Genomic DNA, 18091 nt, shown 5'->3' with positions numbered 1-18091 from the left:
AACAAGCGCTAACGTTTAACGCCCCTAGCTAGGCATGATGATTTCAATGATGCTCACATAAAAGATAAGAATTGAAACATAAAGAGAGCATCATGAAGAATATGACTAGCACATTTAAGTCTAACCCACTTCCTATGCATAGGGATTTTGTGAGCAAACAACTTATGGGAACAATAATCAACTAGCATAGGAAGGCAAAACAAGCATAACTTCAAAACTTTAAGCACATAGAGAGGAAAGTTGATATTATTGCAATTCCTACAAGCATATGTTCCTCCCTCATAATAATTTTCAGTAGAATCATGAATCAATTCAACTATATAACCAGCAGCTAAAGCATTCTTTTCATGATCTACTTGCATCGAAAATTTACTACTCTCCACATAAGCAAAATTCTTCTCATTCGGAATAGTGAGAGTATCATAAGAGACTCGAATACTATAAATTGTTTCCACATTAAATGAGTAATGTTCTGAAAAAGGGTAATCATAATCATGACAAGTTTTATAAATATTATCATCACTACTCTTTATAGCATAAGTTTCATCACAATAATCATCATAAGTAGCAACTTTGTTCTCATCATAATCAATTGAAACCTCTTCCGAAATAGTGGATTCATCACTAAATAAAGTCATGACCTCTCCAAATCCACTTTCATAATTATCACAATAAGATTCAACATCCTCCAAAATAGTGGGATCACTACTTCCTAAAGTTGACACTCTTCCAAACCCACTTTCATCAGTATAATCATCATAAGTAGGAGGCATGCTATCATCATTGTAAATTTGCATATCAAAACTTGGGAGACTAAAAATATCATCTTCATTAAACGTAGCATCCCCAAGCTTGGGACAAACATTAATTGCAGAAAATATATTCTCAAAAACATCATCTTCATCAAACATAGCATCCCCAAGCTTGGGCCGTTTCATATCATAAGCATAATCACTCTCATCATTAATAGTATGGATAGCACCAATAGTATAGCAATTATCATATTCTTCCAGGCAAGTGCCAAAAAGATTTTCATGATCATAAGAAGTATTATTACCTTCCCAATCATAATCATCACAACAAGCAATAGGCATAACAAGATCATCATCAAGTGCATCATCTTCCACAACTATTTTTGATTCATTTTCATGAGGCACAACAATAATAGGAGCAACTTTATTTGGGAGAGATATCTTTTTACCTCTCTTCCTTTTTCTTTTCTTCTTCTTCACCACATCATGTGTGGATTCAATCCTCTTTTTGGAGCTCCTTATTAATGAGATTGGTTGAATAGAAGGCTCCTCCTCGCTACCCTATTCATCATAAGAAATAATAGGAGGATATTGGCAAGTCTCTTCCCTTTCATTAGTATTCCCTTCATCTTCTATTTGTTTTCTTTTCTTTATGTAGTTGGCAATATAAGGATTTTCAATGCAATTCACAGCACAATACATATAAATTTCTTCTAGATCAATATCGAGGAATTTCTCAAGGTTATATTCTGGAATATGCTTAGTTTGACATTTCATTTCTTCATAACACAAAAGCAAACTAAGTTCATTATAATGTGCAAGGGAAATCAAGTCATCACAATTTTTGGACACGATTTGATCATGAAACAATTTTCATTTGATATTTAAATTACCATGTTCATTGCAAAGTTCACAAGTACGGCTAAGATATTTTAATTTTTTTTCAGAACTAACATTTAGCCTTTCTTGCAACCATTTAGTTTCTAAATGCTTATGCCTCTTGCAATATCTATCTTCCCTATTTGGTGTGTGCTTGCAAACCCAATGCACTCCACAAGAATTGACATGTTTATAGGAGACATTTTCATCATAACTAGTGCAATCATCATTAGTACTATGGATATTCAAGGAGTTCATACTAACAACATTGCAAACATGCCCATCATTCAAAGATTTAGTGCCAAACATTTTAATGCATTCTTCTTCTAACACTTTGGCACAATTTTCCTTCCCATCATTCTCACGAAAGATATTAAAAAGATGAAGCGTATGAGACAAACTCAATTCCATTTTTTTGTAATTTTCTTTTATAAACTAAACTAGTGCTAAAACAAGAAACAAAAAGATTCGATTGCAAGATCTAAAGATATACCTTCAAGCACTTACCTCCCCGGAAACAGCGCCAAAAAAGAGCTTGATGTCTACTACGCAACCTTCTTCTTGTAGACGTTGTTGGGCCTCCAAGTGCAGAGGTTTGTAGGACAGTAGCAAATTTCCCTGAAGTGGATGACCTAAGGTTTATCAATCCGTGGGAGGCGTAGGATGAAGATGGTCTCTCTCAAGCAACCCTGCAACCAAATAACAAAGAGTCTCTTGTGTCCCCAACACACCCAATACAATGGTAAATTGTATAGGTGCACTAGTTCGGCAAAGAGATGGTGATACAAGTGCAATATGGATGGTGGATATAGGTATTTGTAATCTGAAAATATAAAAACAGCAAGGTAACTAATGATAAAAGTGAGCGTAAACGGTATTGCAATGCATTGAAACAAGGCCTAGGGTTCATACTTTCACTAGTGCAAGTTCTCTCAACAATAATAACATAATTGGATCATATAAATATCCCTCAACATGCAATAGAGAGTCACTCCAAGTCACTAATAGCGGAGAAGAAACGAAGAGATTATGGTAGGGTACGAAACCACCTCGAAGTTATTCTTTTCGATCAATCCATTGGGCTATTCCTATAAGTGTCACAAACAGCCCTAGAGTTCGTAGTAAAACAACACCTTAAGACACACATCAACCAAAACCCTAATGTCACCTAGATACTCCAATGTCACCTCAAGTATCCGTGCGTATGATTATACGATATGGATCACACAATCTCAGATTCATCTATTCAACCAACACATAGAACCTCAAAGAGTGCCCCAAAGTTTCTACCAGAGAGTCAAGACGAAAACGTGTGCCAACCCCTGTGCATAAGTTCATGGGCGGAACCCGCAAGTTGATCACCAAAACATACATCAAGTGAATCAATAGAATAACCCATTGTCACCACGGTTATCCCACGCAAGACATACATCAAGTGTTCTCAAATCATTAAAGACTCAATCCGATAAGATAACTTCAAAGGGAAAACTCAATCCATTACAAGAGAGTAGAGGGGGAGAAACATCATAAGGTCCACCTATAATAGCAAAGCTCGCGATACATCAAGATCGTGCCAAATCAAGAACACGAGAGAGAGAGAGAGAGATCAAACACATAGCTACTGGTACATACCCTCAGCCCCGAGGGTGAACTACTCCCTCCTCGTCATGGAGAGCGTCGGGATGATCAAGATGGCCACCGGTGAGGGATCCCCCCCTCCGGCAGGGTGCCGGAACAGGGTCCTGATTGGTTTTTGGTGGCTACAGAGGCTTGCGGCGGCCGAACTCCCGATCTATTCTGTTCCCCGAAGGTTTTAGGGTATATTGGTATATATAGGAAGAAGAAATACGTCAGGGGAGCCACGAGGGGCCCACGAGGGTGGAGGGAGCGCCCAGGGGGTGGGCGCGCCCCCTGCCTCGTGCCTTCCTCGTTTATTCCCTGACGTGCACTCCAAGTCCCCTGGATTGCTTCCGTTCCAAAAATCACGTTCCCGCAGGTTTCATTCCGTTTGGACTCCGTTTGATATTCTTTTTCTGTGAAACACTGAAACAAGGGAAAAAAACAGAAACTGGCACTGGGCTCAGGGTCAATAGGTTAGTCCCAAAAGTAATATAAAAGTGCATAGTAAAGCCCATAAAACATCCAAGATGGATAATATAATAACATGGAACAAGCAAAAATTATAGATACGTTGGAGACGTATCAGCCTCCTGTCTTGCCGGACGACCTTGTCAAAGCCCTTGGCATTGCGCACGGCATCCACATAAGTGACTTGCTCGTCGAAGTCTGTCCGCCACCGGCTGATTTCTTCGTCCGGTTCCGGACAACTTTCGACTGCAGTCGTGTGTTCGAATCTTCCCGGCGTTTGTTCTACGATGGCACGCTGGTGAGTTTTGATCGATGGCACCCAGGATGGGGCTCGGTGCCCTCTGAGCTTGAGTTTTAAACAAAGCTTACCTTCCACGGCATGCCTCGACATGCTTCGAACAGTGAGTCCATGAATGAGCTTATCAACGACCTTGGAGGTGAGCTCGTAAGTATGTTTGTTCCTCCAGACAGCTGGGCTCTGATGGTTATGGCATGGATGAAGAAGCCGTCCACCATATCAAAAGTGATTGGTGTTGAGATACCGGTGCAGGAACCGGGGTTGTACTGCGATTGTGACCATGTCATTACAGCCAATTTGTACTCCTGAATAATCAAACAGTTAGGAAGATATGGATATTCTCCTTATTTTATAGTAATCTATACACTACTAAATATGAGTGTGTATCAATGGCCATATTAGTTTCCTCATTTTCATGATGTAGAAACATGCATCACACTGTTGGTTTCATCTAACCACACATTAGGGATGTAAATGTGCATATGGAGAACTCTATATTTGGAAGTACTGAAATCCTGCAATGCTTACCATGTGTACATACCTATATTCGCCCTTCAGCAATATATGGCTAGAATAATATCCTCACAAAACTTTTGCCCACAGAACATGAGTATATAAAAATGCATGGTCTGTTAGTTTCCTTGAAGAATTTGTATGTGAGGACAGAACATGATTACATAACATGCATGCCATGGTAGTTTCCTGTGAAGAATCGGTTGCGAGATAACCTGAGTATAACCATCAATGGCACTTCTATATTTTCGAACCCAGTATACATTTCCCTGTATTTTCCCAGATCCAACAGGGACATATCAATGCTGTTTCTTGCATTATCCTACTCATACTCTGAACAATGCTGATCTTACATTAACAATGCCTGCCCTTTTTGATATGATGCAGTGTCCCTACAGTTACTGCCCTTTGTAATCACACCACCTTTGCCAAAAACAGCGAAGCACAACTGGTTCCTCGCTCGATCAGACGACGGCAAAAGACTGATGATCATTCAGACACATGAGCCGGAAAAGTTATATTGCAAAAACCCCACTGTGTACAAGCACCATGAAATACGTGAGTATCCGGACAGTGGCTGTTACGTCTATGAGCAGGATACCAACTTGTTGGGGCCTTCAGGATTTTTGTGTTGGAGGCGGGTAAACAGCCTTGGTTCGCGCTCTCTGTTTCTCGGACTCAATTATCCGATTAACCAAGAGATCACCATTGGAAAGGACCTTGATGGCAGAGAGGCTCTGTTTGCTATGGAAAACTGTGTCTACATGGCGAGCCCTAGGACTTCGGGACCAAACTCCCCTGATTGTCAACGATACAGCCTGCAGCCAAAAGAAGGTGAGAATGACAAAGGCATCTGGATTAACTTTGATCCTTGGGTGTCTCATGTCAGATATGTTGAGCGCCGTGCGACTGGCTGCATGCTCGAGGGACATGCACACGGCCATCGTTGAAGTGAGGCCAAAGCTTTTTAAGAATCCCGGCTTGCTGCTATCTAGTCTTGCGAGATTTGCTCTCCATGATACGGAGGCGTCCATGATGCCGCTCGACTTCAATCCGACCTCCATTAGCCGAAACTTCTTTGCAGGTATGTAGTGGGTCGGCATACATCATTTCCCTCGACTTCGATCCAATCACCATCGCCCGAAACTTCTTGGCAGGTATTACTGGGTCGGCATGAGCTCCCACTGGATGGCTGCCATGAGACAAGACTGGAAAAAGTTGGTGCTCATGAACTTCCACACCTCCCATGAGATTATCCTTCCTACGTTGTATTATATAGGGTTTTACCGTAGCGGTCCAAGTAATCTAGATTACGAAATCAGTTGGACGCACCTTGTTTTGCAGAAGATTGTAATCTGCCAAGTGCCCACACGAGATGCGAATTACGCAGACTTCAAGCTAATTGCCTTGTTCGACTGCGGACTTGCCTATCTTTCCGTTGGTGCCTTCTTTATCTGGAGATAGCTCACCTCGTAGTGGATCGTCAAAGCTGATACACACTTCTGTGATGCTATTGAACACAATGGCATCTTCTACGCGATCGACAAAGCAGATCGCACCACATATTGCTGGGACATCGCGTGTAAGTTGTTTCCGTCTGATGTTAATGATGACGCCATGACACTGTTTGAACTTTTTGTGATGATTGGCATATCCATGTTTGAGCAGAATTTGAGTAGAACTATAGCAATGTATTAGAGATGCCGTAAATCAGCTATATTTGGAATGAGTTAATTCATGCGATTGTGACCATGTCATTACAGCCAATTTGTACCCCTGAATAATCAAACAGTTAGGAAGTTATGGATATTCTCCTTATTTTATAGTAATCTATATACTACTAAATATGAGTGTGTATCAATGGCCATATTAGTTTCCTCATTTTCATGATGTAGAAACATGCATCACACTGTTGGTTTCATCTAACCACACATTAGGGATGTAAATGTGCATATGGAGAACTCTATATTTGGAAGTAGTGAAATCCTGCAATGCTTACCATGTGTACATACCTATATTCGTGCTTCAGCAATCAATGGCCAGAATAATATCCTCACAAAACTTTTGCCCACAGAACATGAGTATATAACAATGCATGGTCTGTTAGTTTCCTTGAAGAATTTATTTGTGAGGACAGAACATGATTACATAACATGCATGGCATGGTAGTTTCCTGTGAAGAATCGGTTGCGAGATAACATGAGTATAACCATCCATGGCACTTCTATATTTTTGAACCCAGTATACATTTCCCTGTATTTTCCTCCCAGATCCAACAGGGACATATCAATGCTGTTTCTTGCATTATCCTACTCATACTCTGAACAATGCTGATCTTACATTAACAATGCCTGTCCTTTTTGATATAATGCAGTGTCCCTACAGTTACTGCCCTTTGTAATCACACCACCTTTGCCAAAAACAGGGAAGCACAACTGGTTCCTCGCTCGATCGGACGACGACAAAAGACTGATGATCATTCGGACACATGAGCCGAAAAAGTTATATTGCAAAAACCCCACTGTGTACAAGCACCATGAAATACGTGAGTATTCGGACAGTGGCTGTTACGCCTATGAGCAGGATACCAACTTGTTGGGGCCTTCAGGATTTTTGAGTTGGAGGCGGGTAAACAGCCTTGGTTCGCGCTCTCTGTTTCTCGGACTCAATTATCCGATTAACCAGGAGATCACCGTTGGCAAGGACATTGATGGCAGAGAGGCTCTGTTTGCTATGGAAAACTGTGTCTACAAGGCGAGCCCTAGGACTTCGAGAGCTAACTCCCCTGATTGTCAACGATACAGCCTGCAGCCAAAAGAAGGTGAGAATGACAAAGGCATCTGGATGAACTTTGATGCTTGGATGTCTCAAGTCCGACAGGCAGTGATGTGGTTCAAGCCTTGAGGTTGATAGGCAATTGGGTTGTTGTGTCGAAAGGGTGGAGTACTGGTGTCTCTGGATCACTGGTCGCTGAAGCAGTGCTGCAAATTATGATGGTGTTGGATCATCCCTCTTTGCTGCTTGTTCTGGATGGGTAGTTCTCTCTTTTGTTATGCGCATTGCTTGTCATTTGGTCATCCTCGTCTATGTGTCACTCTTACTGCGTAATAGTTGCCTCTATTTAGAATGTCATTCTCGTCTGGATCACGAGAGTCTGAGCGCTGCAGATGGGTGCGTTTTGGTGGTGTAGCAAGACTTCTTATGAACTATCATGTCTTGATGTTCAAGTCAGTAGTAGTCACTAGTAAGTGTTTGAATGTTGCATATATCGTTGTTTCGAACTGTTTATTGTCTCGAACTGCTGGTGGGCTAAATAGGGCATCACCATTCTCTAGTGTTCATAGTATATCTCCTTTTTTCAAGTTATAATTTGAGCTCAGTGTCTTTTCGATGATGTACACTTGTTTGGGCCAGTGAGGTGTCGTTGAATATGGGCCGAGTAGTAACGCAATGCCAAACAGGTCAATTATAACTCTGAGGACGGGCTCTCAAAAGATCCTCAAAAAAAGGCCGGGCTCTCAAAAAAAGAAAGAATAAGGACTCTTAGGCCGACATGTGGGCGCCACCGGTATTTTCGTGCGCTTGCGCGCCAAGAGCATATTGGCGCGTGTTCGAAATTCATGCTACCTTTTCATCCCCAATCTCCTGCCCCTCCTCCACCTCTGGAATCTTGATTCCTACTCCAGTTCCCCCAAATCCCCCTCCTATACTCCCTGTACTCAAGCGCACTATCATGTTGCCGGCAACACGGATCTCCGAGCCGGAGATCCTGAGGTCCGTCCTGCCTTCCGGCGCTGCGTGTTGTCACTCAACAGTGGCATGGTGGCGCTAGATGACCAGTTTGCAGGCAAAGTGCTAATGGTAACCATCAACGGCGACCGGCCTCCTGTCTTGCCGGACGACCTTGTCAAAGCTCTTGGCATTGCGCACGGCATCCAAATAAGTGACTTGCTCGTCGAAGTCTGTCCACCACCCGCTGATTTCTTCGTCAGGTTCCGGACAACTTTCGACTGCAGTCGTGTGTTCGAATCTTCCCGGCATTTGTTCTGCGATGGCGCGCTGGTGAGTTTTGATCGGTGGCACCCAGGATGGGGATCGGTGCCCTCTGAGCTTGAGTTTTTAACAAAGCTTACCTTCCAAGGCATGCCTCCACATGCTTGGAACAGCGTGTCCATGAATGAGCTTATCAACGACCTTGGAGGTGAGCTCGTAAGTATGTTTGTTCCTCCAGACAGCTGGGCTCTGATGGTTATAGCATGGATGAAGAAGCCGTCCACCATATCGAAAGTGATTCGTGTTGAGATACCAGTGCAGCAACCGGGGTTGTACTATTCGTCTAACTTTTTTCTTAAGTTATTAATTGAGCTCAGTGACTTCACAAAGTTGTACTGAAGCCTTCTTTGGGCCTTTCCGGCGTCGCTGAATGTGGGCTGAGTAGCCAAGTAAAGTTGTACAATACTACACCTGCCTTTTTTTGATCATCAGCAATGCAACTGGGCCGACAGTTGAAAACAATATCCGGGTCAACTTGTTATTCTCCGTCCAGCTAGGCTGCAAATCTATCCTAGGAGGGATACATTAGCCTTAACAAGAAAATGGGCTTTATGAAATAATAAATGGGATGTAATTATAAAAACTGGGTAGTATCTATAAAAAAATGAACCAAACACGTAATTAGTTTAAAAGAAATATATTATTATTGGATATTGAAAATTTTAATTTCATTACTTGTTGCGTGCAATATTTCGTTGGATTTTTATGTAATACAAATCTATTTTGAAATTATATTTAATATGACTAGAAATTTCGGGATAAAAATATTTCGGATCCCATCAAAATGTGAGAAATTTTATTGAATTCTGTTTTGAGTGGTTGGTTGAAATTATTAATCGTTGTCCTAGCTAGAAAATGGGCTATACTTTTAACAAACTGTAAATGGGCTGTAGTAAATTCCATTAGAATTCTAAAATGGGCTGTACATTCTTACAAATCGCAAATGGGATATATGTTCTCTACCACACACTTGTGGACCTACTAAGTTGACGCGTCCCCTAAAAAAACTAAGTTGACGTGTATGCAAGGCTTTGTCAACTTATACTCAACACACGGTTCTAGCAGCAGTTGCCGTTGGATGTCCATCCAACAGATGTCGTGCTTCTTCTACAATCTTGGATATTCTTGCTCCAGCCGCCAAAAAAGGTTTCCCCCCTGACATCTGGGGCGCACCATTTCCGAGGCTGACCTGTGGGCCTACTAAGTTGACGCATACCAAGGGCTTTGTTAGGTTAGTCAATATAGACGATTCTAGATGCAGTGACCGTCGATGTGCATCCAACAGCCGTCATGCTTCTTCAACCTCTGGTCTTCTTGCTTGAGCCGCCGAAACCAGCGCCGGCCGTGCCGCCTGCTCCTGCCTCCTGTGTCCGGCTGTGCTGCCACCCCTGGCCATGCCATCCCTCTATACTCACCCACACCTCCTGTTATTCTCCGGCGATGGCAGCCTCACACTGCAGCCGATGCAGTCAACCCACGTACTGCCCTCCGCGTGGGCATGCACTACCGCTTCTTCCCCGGCTACGCGTCGTTCCCTTCCTAGGCCTCGCTGTCATCCACCGCCATGGTGCTCTCGGCGCGGCGTGGTCAACGTGGTCAACGAAGGACAGCCATCAGAAGAGGACTTTAGGCGGTGAGGCTGACAGCTGGACGCACCAGCTACATCTTCGAACACAAGGAAGTGCCTCCTTATTACTCGGAAAACAAAAACGATTCCTCCCTCTGACAGCTGGGACCGACCATCTATATCTTCGCATGCAAGAAAGTGCGTCCTTATCCTCCCTGACCGCTGGGACCCACCCGGTCAAAGCGTAAGTAGCGTTGTCATTCTGGTCGAGAACGTGTACGTACATACTGGTCGATCGGTCTGTCTACAGGCTGCAGCGATGAACCGTGGTCGAGTAAGGAAGGGCACGTATCGTAGTAGAGGCGCGCACGTAGCATGTCACGCAGTCCCGTTAATATCGTGTAATCGTACGTATAGCCAGGGGGCAAGGAAGTAAATACGGCCACGTACATACATATGGGCGGGATCTCGAACGCCTACTCAGGCATACATACGGCCAGGGCTCATGTACATGGCTGGGTCGGAACGGAGAAACTGTGTCGTTGTGTTCATCGGGAGCCAACCGACTTGGACAAAACAACCGATCGAAATGAGGCTTGGCGTACCGCAGAACGGAGGAATCGGCCTTCTGTTCGACCGGCCACGGTCGAAATGGGATCCTGTTCATCGGGAGGGGTCTGGCGTACCACAAAATGGAGGAAACGGACTTCTATTGGACCTCCTACGGTCGAAACGGGGTCCTGTTGATTGGGAGGGGTGTGGCGTACCACAAAATAGAGGAAACGGATTTGTGTCGGAGCGCTACGGTCGAAACGGGGGTCCTGTTCATCAGGAGGGGTGTGGCGTACCGCAAAACGGGACTCCACGGGTTATTGTTCATCTACACGGCTGACCTCCTCAAGCCTCCACGCGCTACTGTTCATCCACCGTCGACCTCCTCCAGCCTCCACCTGCGACTGTTCATCCACGGGCTCTTGTTCATCCAGCCTCTAGCTCTCCTCCACCGGCTACTTGTCAACCAGCCCTCTCCACGGGGTCCTGTTCAACCACCCCTCTGTGGGCTACTGTTCATCCAGCCCTCCACCTCCTACTGTTCAAACAGCCCTCCACGGCGTCCTATTTATCCAGCCCTACACGGGGTCCTGTTCATCGACCCCAACCTGCTCGATCGGGGTCCTGTTAATCCAGCAACAACGGCCTCTACTACCACGGGGTCCTGTTCATCCAACCCCCCACCGGGAACTGTTCATCCACCCCCCCCCCAACAACGCTCACTGTTCATCAAGGGGGAACATGTTCGATCGGCTTCAGTTAGCAGCAGTAGCGAAGGAATCGCTCGATCGGGTTCAGTTAACAGCCAGGGATCAATCGCTCGGGTTCAGTAACGCGTAGCCTGCAGTGCAATTGCTTGGGTTCAGTAGGCGAACGCCTCGGTCGGGTTCAGTTAGAGCCCAACACCTCGTACCCACGCGCGTACGTGTACGAGAGAAACGCGCATCGCTCGGCCCCCGACCACCCACCGTAACCAGGAACTCCCCGATATTTTCCTCGTCCTTGCTTCTACCATGGTTTTTTGCATCATGGACGACCCAAAGAATGTCATGCAGCTGCGTCTCCGGCCCGCCCAGGACGAAAAGTCCATTTTCTGTCATGATTTATTGTCATAGAAGTAGGAGCCCACCACATCTATGATGATACCGGGTTTTGTCACAATTATCGTCATAGAAGTGTCATAAGCATGACAGAAAAAAATTCGTTCGACCCAAAATGTCAAGGATGTGTCTTTTTTTTGTAGTGAAACAGGCAGCCAGATGAAGGCGTGTGCGATATACATCATACGGTTCACTCGGATGAACTGTTTATGACTAGGCAACACAAAAGAAACGGTCAGCTAGATCAAGGTGTGTGTGATATACGGCATGCGGTTCAATCAGATGAACTGTTTGCTTTGAGCCAAGAGAATAGAAATGGTTCAATATAACAAGATGTGTGTGATACGCGGCAAATAGGTCTGTAATCGGAAATGTGTGGGAAGACCTATAACAACACTGACGATTCCTATTACCAAGCCGTGTGTGTTGTGAGCAAATGATTGCTGGTATACAATTGTGAGTGATTAATGAAAACATCACCGACGGGTTCCATTGTTTAGTCCGTGTGCGATGTGATTTTCTTTGTCCGCACAACATCTACGCTCTGTCTATAGAGCATCAACATATATACTTAAAAAGACAGGATTCGATAACCAAATTAAGCATACAATTACACAAGTGACTACACACATAACATCTCCACACACCAAAGTAAGCAATTACATGCATACTAAATAAGGAGAAACGAGGATCTAATCATCTACTTATTATTGCGACGACGCTTGCCTTGCTCTGCTTCCGGCTAGAACCCTGGCCGTTTTGGGGAAGGAGGCACTTCCATGTCAATGATCTGCGTGTACATGTCGTAGCTCGTGCACGCCTCCTTGGCCGCGTACACGACGTGAGCTTTGTCGAGTTTCTCCGTCCAGGCCGAGTGCCCGGCACGCTTGTCCTTGTTGCAGGAATCCTTCATGTCTCTATAGTAGGGGTCGATGGTGGCCTCAGCGAGGTGAACCAGTGAGTCGTTCTCATGCTCCTTGCTCCCCTAGATCTTTTATTGGCCCTGGATGTCGACAAGATTCTGGCAGGCTATGCCCGAATTCTTGAGTTCCTTTACATCATTGGTGATGTCCACCGTAGCGAACATGTAGTGGGGGCTGTTGACAAACCTGGCGAAATGCTCGCAAGGCCTTGTGGCCAGGCAGTAGTGGTAGACGAGGACGTGGTGGCGCACGCACATCTAGGCGACGGCAACCTTGGGACGAGACCCGACACCAGTGCGGGTGTACTTGAGGTTGAACCCGACCACCTTGTACTTCTCCTTGACAAGCAACAGCTCCATGATGTGGATGGAGTGCTCCACCTAGACCGGGTCGTTGGTGTACACCACCGAGAGGTCCATGAACCTTCTGTGGGTGTCCACCATGGCATGCATGGTGAACTGCTGCTCATCGTCGGCAGCCGCTCGGAGCGCCATTGGAGCCACGCAGGATACCCTCTAAGAATTTCTCGTGGTGGGTGTGCTTCTTGCAATGGTGGGGCACGATCGAAAGGTGGAAGAGACACAAGGGTTAAATGGCCACTATAATGAATGGGGGGAGGACGGCCTATAATCGTCATGTCTTGTCACGGCGCTCATAGCGGAGGATTCCAGTGCATGCTTGACAACACTGCACCGCACGTGTTTCGTTTGACCATGCGTGGGCTCGAAGAGGCGCTAAATGTATCACTGATGAGTCTGTTCCCACGCTACCGCGCAGTTTAGCGCGCTAGCTTCCCGCCCGGCTAGTTTGGCCACGCCTCGGCTAGAAGAGGGACAAATCGTGGGCGTTTACTGGCCAAAAGCTTTGTAAAAAGGAAGTGTGTGGAAGGACTTCGGTCATAATTTTACCCATGGGTGATGAGGTCAAAGTTACACAGATGGGTGATGATGGACACTCGAGTGCGATAATTAATTATATGTGCAACCAACTATGTGCAATAATGTCGAAGATCGCAGTCGAGTTAGCTATACAGATCGTGTGCTGTGAGAGCGACAAGGTAAACAGATTCGAGAATGGTTAATGAAATCTAAGACCATTGCATATTAAGGTCAAAATAGTGCTACCAATATACGAGTCTCATACAATGCCATTTCAATGATTGTACCACAAAAGCTTGAAATATTACAATGTTCGAATTCCAGAGTTATATGGCTCAAATTTGAAGATTACAAGGTTCAAACTGTTATTATAAATGAAATTCAGCTCATCAGCTGCAAACGCTCGCGCTGATCTGCTGAACATGGATATCAAAGAGGTTCAAACTAATATTACCACTTCTAAGTCTGGTTTCGAAACCTCTTAATTTTTGCAAAGGGTCATCCACTGAGAAGTCATGTATGGGGTTGACACGATGACTTCCGATTACTCTGTCATCTGAAGTTCCAAAATGAAATTCAGCATTTTCGGAGCCTATTCCATTCTTCCGCAGGCGCCGACGCTGATCAACAAACCATTCATTTTTGTGAAATAAATGTAGGGCAAACCTCATTACCTTCAGCACTTTTGCTCTCAAAACAAAGAACCTGGCGAATATAATCTCCGGTAAGGTCCCTCGGTAGGAGTTCAAAGTAATTTCTGAGAGATGCAGATCTAGGCATTCGACGTGATTGTTATATTATCTCACATTGTCCACCACTGGGCCTAATCTTATCTGCAAAACAAGAAAACTTGTTAGTGCCTACATTTAGTTTTGAACACTACTACATGCCTATTTGGTTTGCAGGATTTTTAAAATGCACTAACATGCCATCTTTGATCTGACATGATTAACATGGGCATTTGATTACATTCTAGAAAAATGTAGCCTTCTTCACAAGAGGTTGGAGTGGATGAAAAGTTCCCTAAGAAAACTATTACAGATTAATCCAAAGGAGAAATGCTTATGGATTGTAAGCATATGGATCAAGCAACCAATATGGGGGGGACATGTATGTACTGAAATCCTCCAAAAGAATCCTTCAGAAATCGTAGTATATTGTCATTGTAAACTTGGAAAAAGGTGTCACAAATTGAACTCCCTTATGGTTAACATTTAACAGGAAAGGAACATCACCTCGATATATAGCTTCTCTAGGCACTGAAAGCATCTCACGAAACTAACAACTTACTCTAGGTTGGGGCCGATAGATTCTACTGCCAAGACCTTCATTATGCGCAGTTTCGGGGTCAAGCTTGTCGGAATCATTTTCTGGATGACAGACGAACAAACATCATCAAAATTAGAAATAATGTTAATTTTTAGAAGGCGGATGTTGTACCTGAATGGGTGTGGATACAATAACAAGTTCGGAGTATTTGTCAGACGAGTAGCCCACCACAGTCAATTTTGGCGCAGAAATGACATTGATTCTTGTTGGACCTTCTTGATCAACTACAGGTAATCTCTCAAGTGCAGGTGTGTCCTCAATGAGCATACCATGGTACACATCTTTTGATGTCTTCCTGCCGCACCAGCAACACACATAAATAGTCCGGAGAGTCATGGAGGTGATGTGGAAGCTACTCAACCCATTGATTGCCTGAAGAGACGAAGGTACTCGAGTTCACTACAGCCACGGAGCAGGCGCTCCATTTCACTGTTTGGGAGGTAGACGGCGAGTTCGAGGTGCTTCAGTCATGGTAGCATAAGAGCGGGCGCGTCATTAAGGGGGGGGGGGAATGGCAGTTTCTGAACTAGGCGACGTGCAGCGTGGGCGCGAGGCGGAGCGCGGACGTTAGCAGTGATCCCATATGCCCATCATCAAAAGTGAGCTCCTCGAGCAGATCTAGGGCGGGGGATCGGAACCAGTCGTCAAGCTTAGCTCGATCCTTGCCGTTGGAGCGGAAGTTGCCCATTCCAAGGCCTCTGGTTGGGCCAAGGTGACTGTCGAGGATCTTGGAGAACGCATCCAAGCTTTTGCGATAGCCATGGCAGAGCTCGTGGGTGTCGATGAGGTCAAGAGGGGTGGAGTTCCATAGGGGGCGCCACCGCCGGGAAAGGACGGTTGTCCGCGCCCCTTATTTGATTGGGAGGAGGGAGATGATGGCTGTCAACATATCATCGGGGAGGTTGCCGATGAAGTCTAGACCAGCTGCAGTCGCTTGCGGTTGTTGCTTGCTCCGCCTCCGCTTGTTGGCAGCCCCGGTCTCCACCTCTGGATTCTCCTTGTCAGCAGCACTTTCTAATAGAAGTGGGAGTACAGGGAATATTTAGTTTAAACAGGGCAATAGAAAAGTGTATTGGTAACTAGAAGTTATTAGGTAGGAATATAGTAAGAAAATGGAATAACAATTGGTTGCTTAAATACTACACAATTCATTTGATATTGCTGGGTAAGTCAACATGCAGATACTTGAAAAGAAAACTTACTTCCAACAAAGTCTGGACGGATGATATCGTCGGGGAAGTTAGCATATATCTCATGAGCATGCCCTTTTATGTGCAGTGCGATTATAGTGCCAGCTTTCTGTACATAAAACTTAGAAATTTCATTGCAAAGGCCAGTGCCAAAATAGGAGTCACCACGTTCATCGTCTTATAGTAGCAACGATTGTAAATCCATGGTTTGTGTTCAGTATGACATCGCTGCAGTCTTGATTTATGTAAAGGGAAAGATTGTGCACTACAGATTCTATTGCATAGCAAGGGACGCGCTGTAGAAAATGGTAGGATTGTTAAAGAAAATATGGTAACATGCAAATATGGGCCCAAATTGAAAGAGCTGTACAGCAGTTGAAATCGAACGACAAAAATCTATAATAAACAAATAGGGTAAACATGATGTCATGGAAATATGAGAGTAATTGAAAGAACAATACATCATTAATTTGCCTAATATGGAAAGAAGAGGGGAAAAATCCCCTTTAATGTATATGGTGCATGTGGCACCTTTTATCCAAATGTAGCAATATTTAGAATATGTTCGAGAAAGTAGGCCATGGCAACCGATTTAAGGTGAGATTGAACATACTGTGCGCATCCTCAAGTCATCTGGTACGGTGAGATGGAATATCTGGCGGAGGCCACAAAGTCCATGTGTCCGCGCATTGTACACTCTATGAATGGAAGAAAAGCCTCAAATTAGCTCGAATAAAAATGAATTCACGGCGATTTCGGCCGGGTGATTAAAGGAGGCAGCTGAACTGGGATAAGAAATGAGATAATATCTCATTAAATTAGTTACCTTGTTGTCCATGAGAAAGAACTCTCAGTACGGCAGATACCCCAACCGAGCGGAGCTGGGTCGACCGCGAGCACCGTCGAGAAAGTCAATGGCGATAGGCGGCGGCAAGCGGAAGTGGCGAAATGCGGTGGGCTTTGCCGGCAGCCTGGCGGCGGAGGCAGGTGTCGAGCTAAGTGGTTACCGCCGCGATAGGCGGTGCCATGCATAGACGCGGAGGAGCTTGTGCAGGTGTGAATGGGGACCGGAGGGGGTGGCGGGCGGGGTGGGGGTTTTTGTGACGTGGGGATGGTGAGGGTTTTCTTTTTTCTTTTTTTGAATTGGGTGGTGAGGGTTTTCTATCCCATAAAGAATATCGGAGGCAACGGTTTGCTAGAACCAACCGTGTGTGATTGACGCAACAGGCAAAGTGAAAGTCATTGCACACGGTTCCAATTTTGGGAACTGTGTGTGATTGACGTACTACCTCCGTCCTGGTTTATTGGTTCCCTTTGTAATTTGTACCAAATTTTGACCAAATATTTAACTAAGAAATGTTTATGCATGTCACCAAAAATTATATCATTGAACACTATGCTCAAATACCCATCCAACGATATAATTTTTGCTGACCTGCACTAACATTTTGTCAGTTAGATGTTTGGTCAAAATTTAACACAAATTACAAAGGGGACCAATAAACCAAGACGGAGGTAGATTCCATCACTGAACTGATTGCATCCATATCCCAAAGTTAGACATAAGTAAACATATATTAAACATACTCAGACATAGATAATAAGCGTACCCGTACACAAGCATAGTTCAACCATAAGTACATAGTTCAACCGTCATTAAGCATACTCAAACGTACATAGTTCGATCCCACATCTCATCTCACATACCGGTACAATCCTGAAGCTTCTCCAGGTACTCGGCGTACGCGCCGTGCGCCACCCTGAGAGAATACTTATGCTTGAAGGAGCCAACGGCCTATCCTCTTGCATGCGCCAGAACACTTTGATACACGCCATGAAGCTTGTGGTTGCAGAATGGGCATCGATAGCCACCGTTCCAGGTCCTAATATTCCTGTTATGCTTTCCCGCATAAAGCGCCCTCAGGATTTGCCTCTTGTACCTCCTCTGGCCATCTTCATCCTCGCTGTC

This window comes from Aegilops tauschii, chromosome 5 (assembly GCF_002575655.3).
Source record: "Aegilops tauschii subsp. strangulata cultivar AL8/78 chromosome 5, Aet v6.0, whole genome shotgun sequence".
Lineage (NCBI taxonomy): Eukaryota > Viridiplantae > Streptophyta > Magnoliopsida > Poales > Poaceae > Aegilops > Aegilops tauschii.
Note: the sequence above shows the minus strand (reverse complement) of the source record.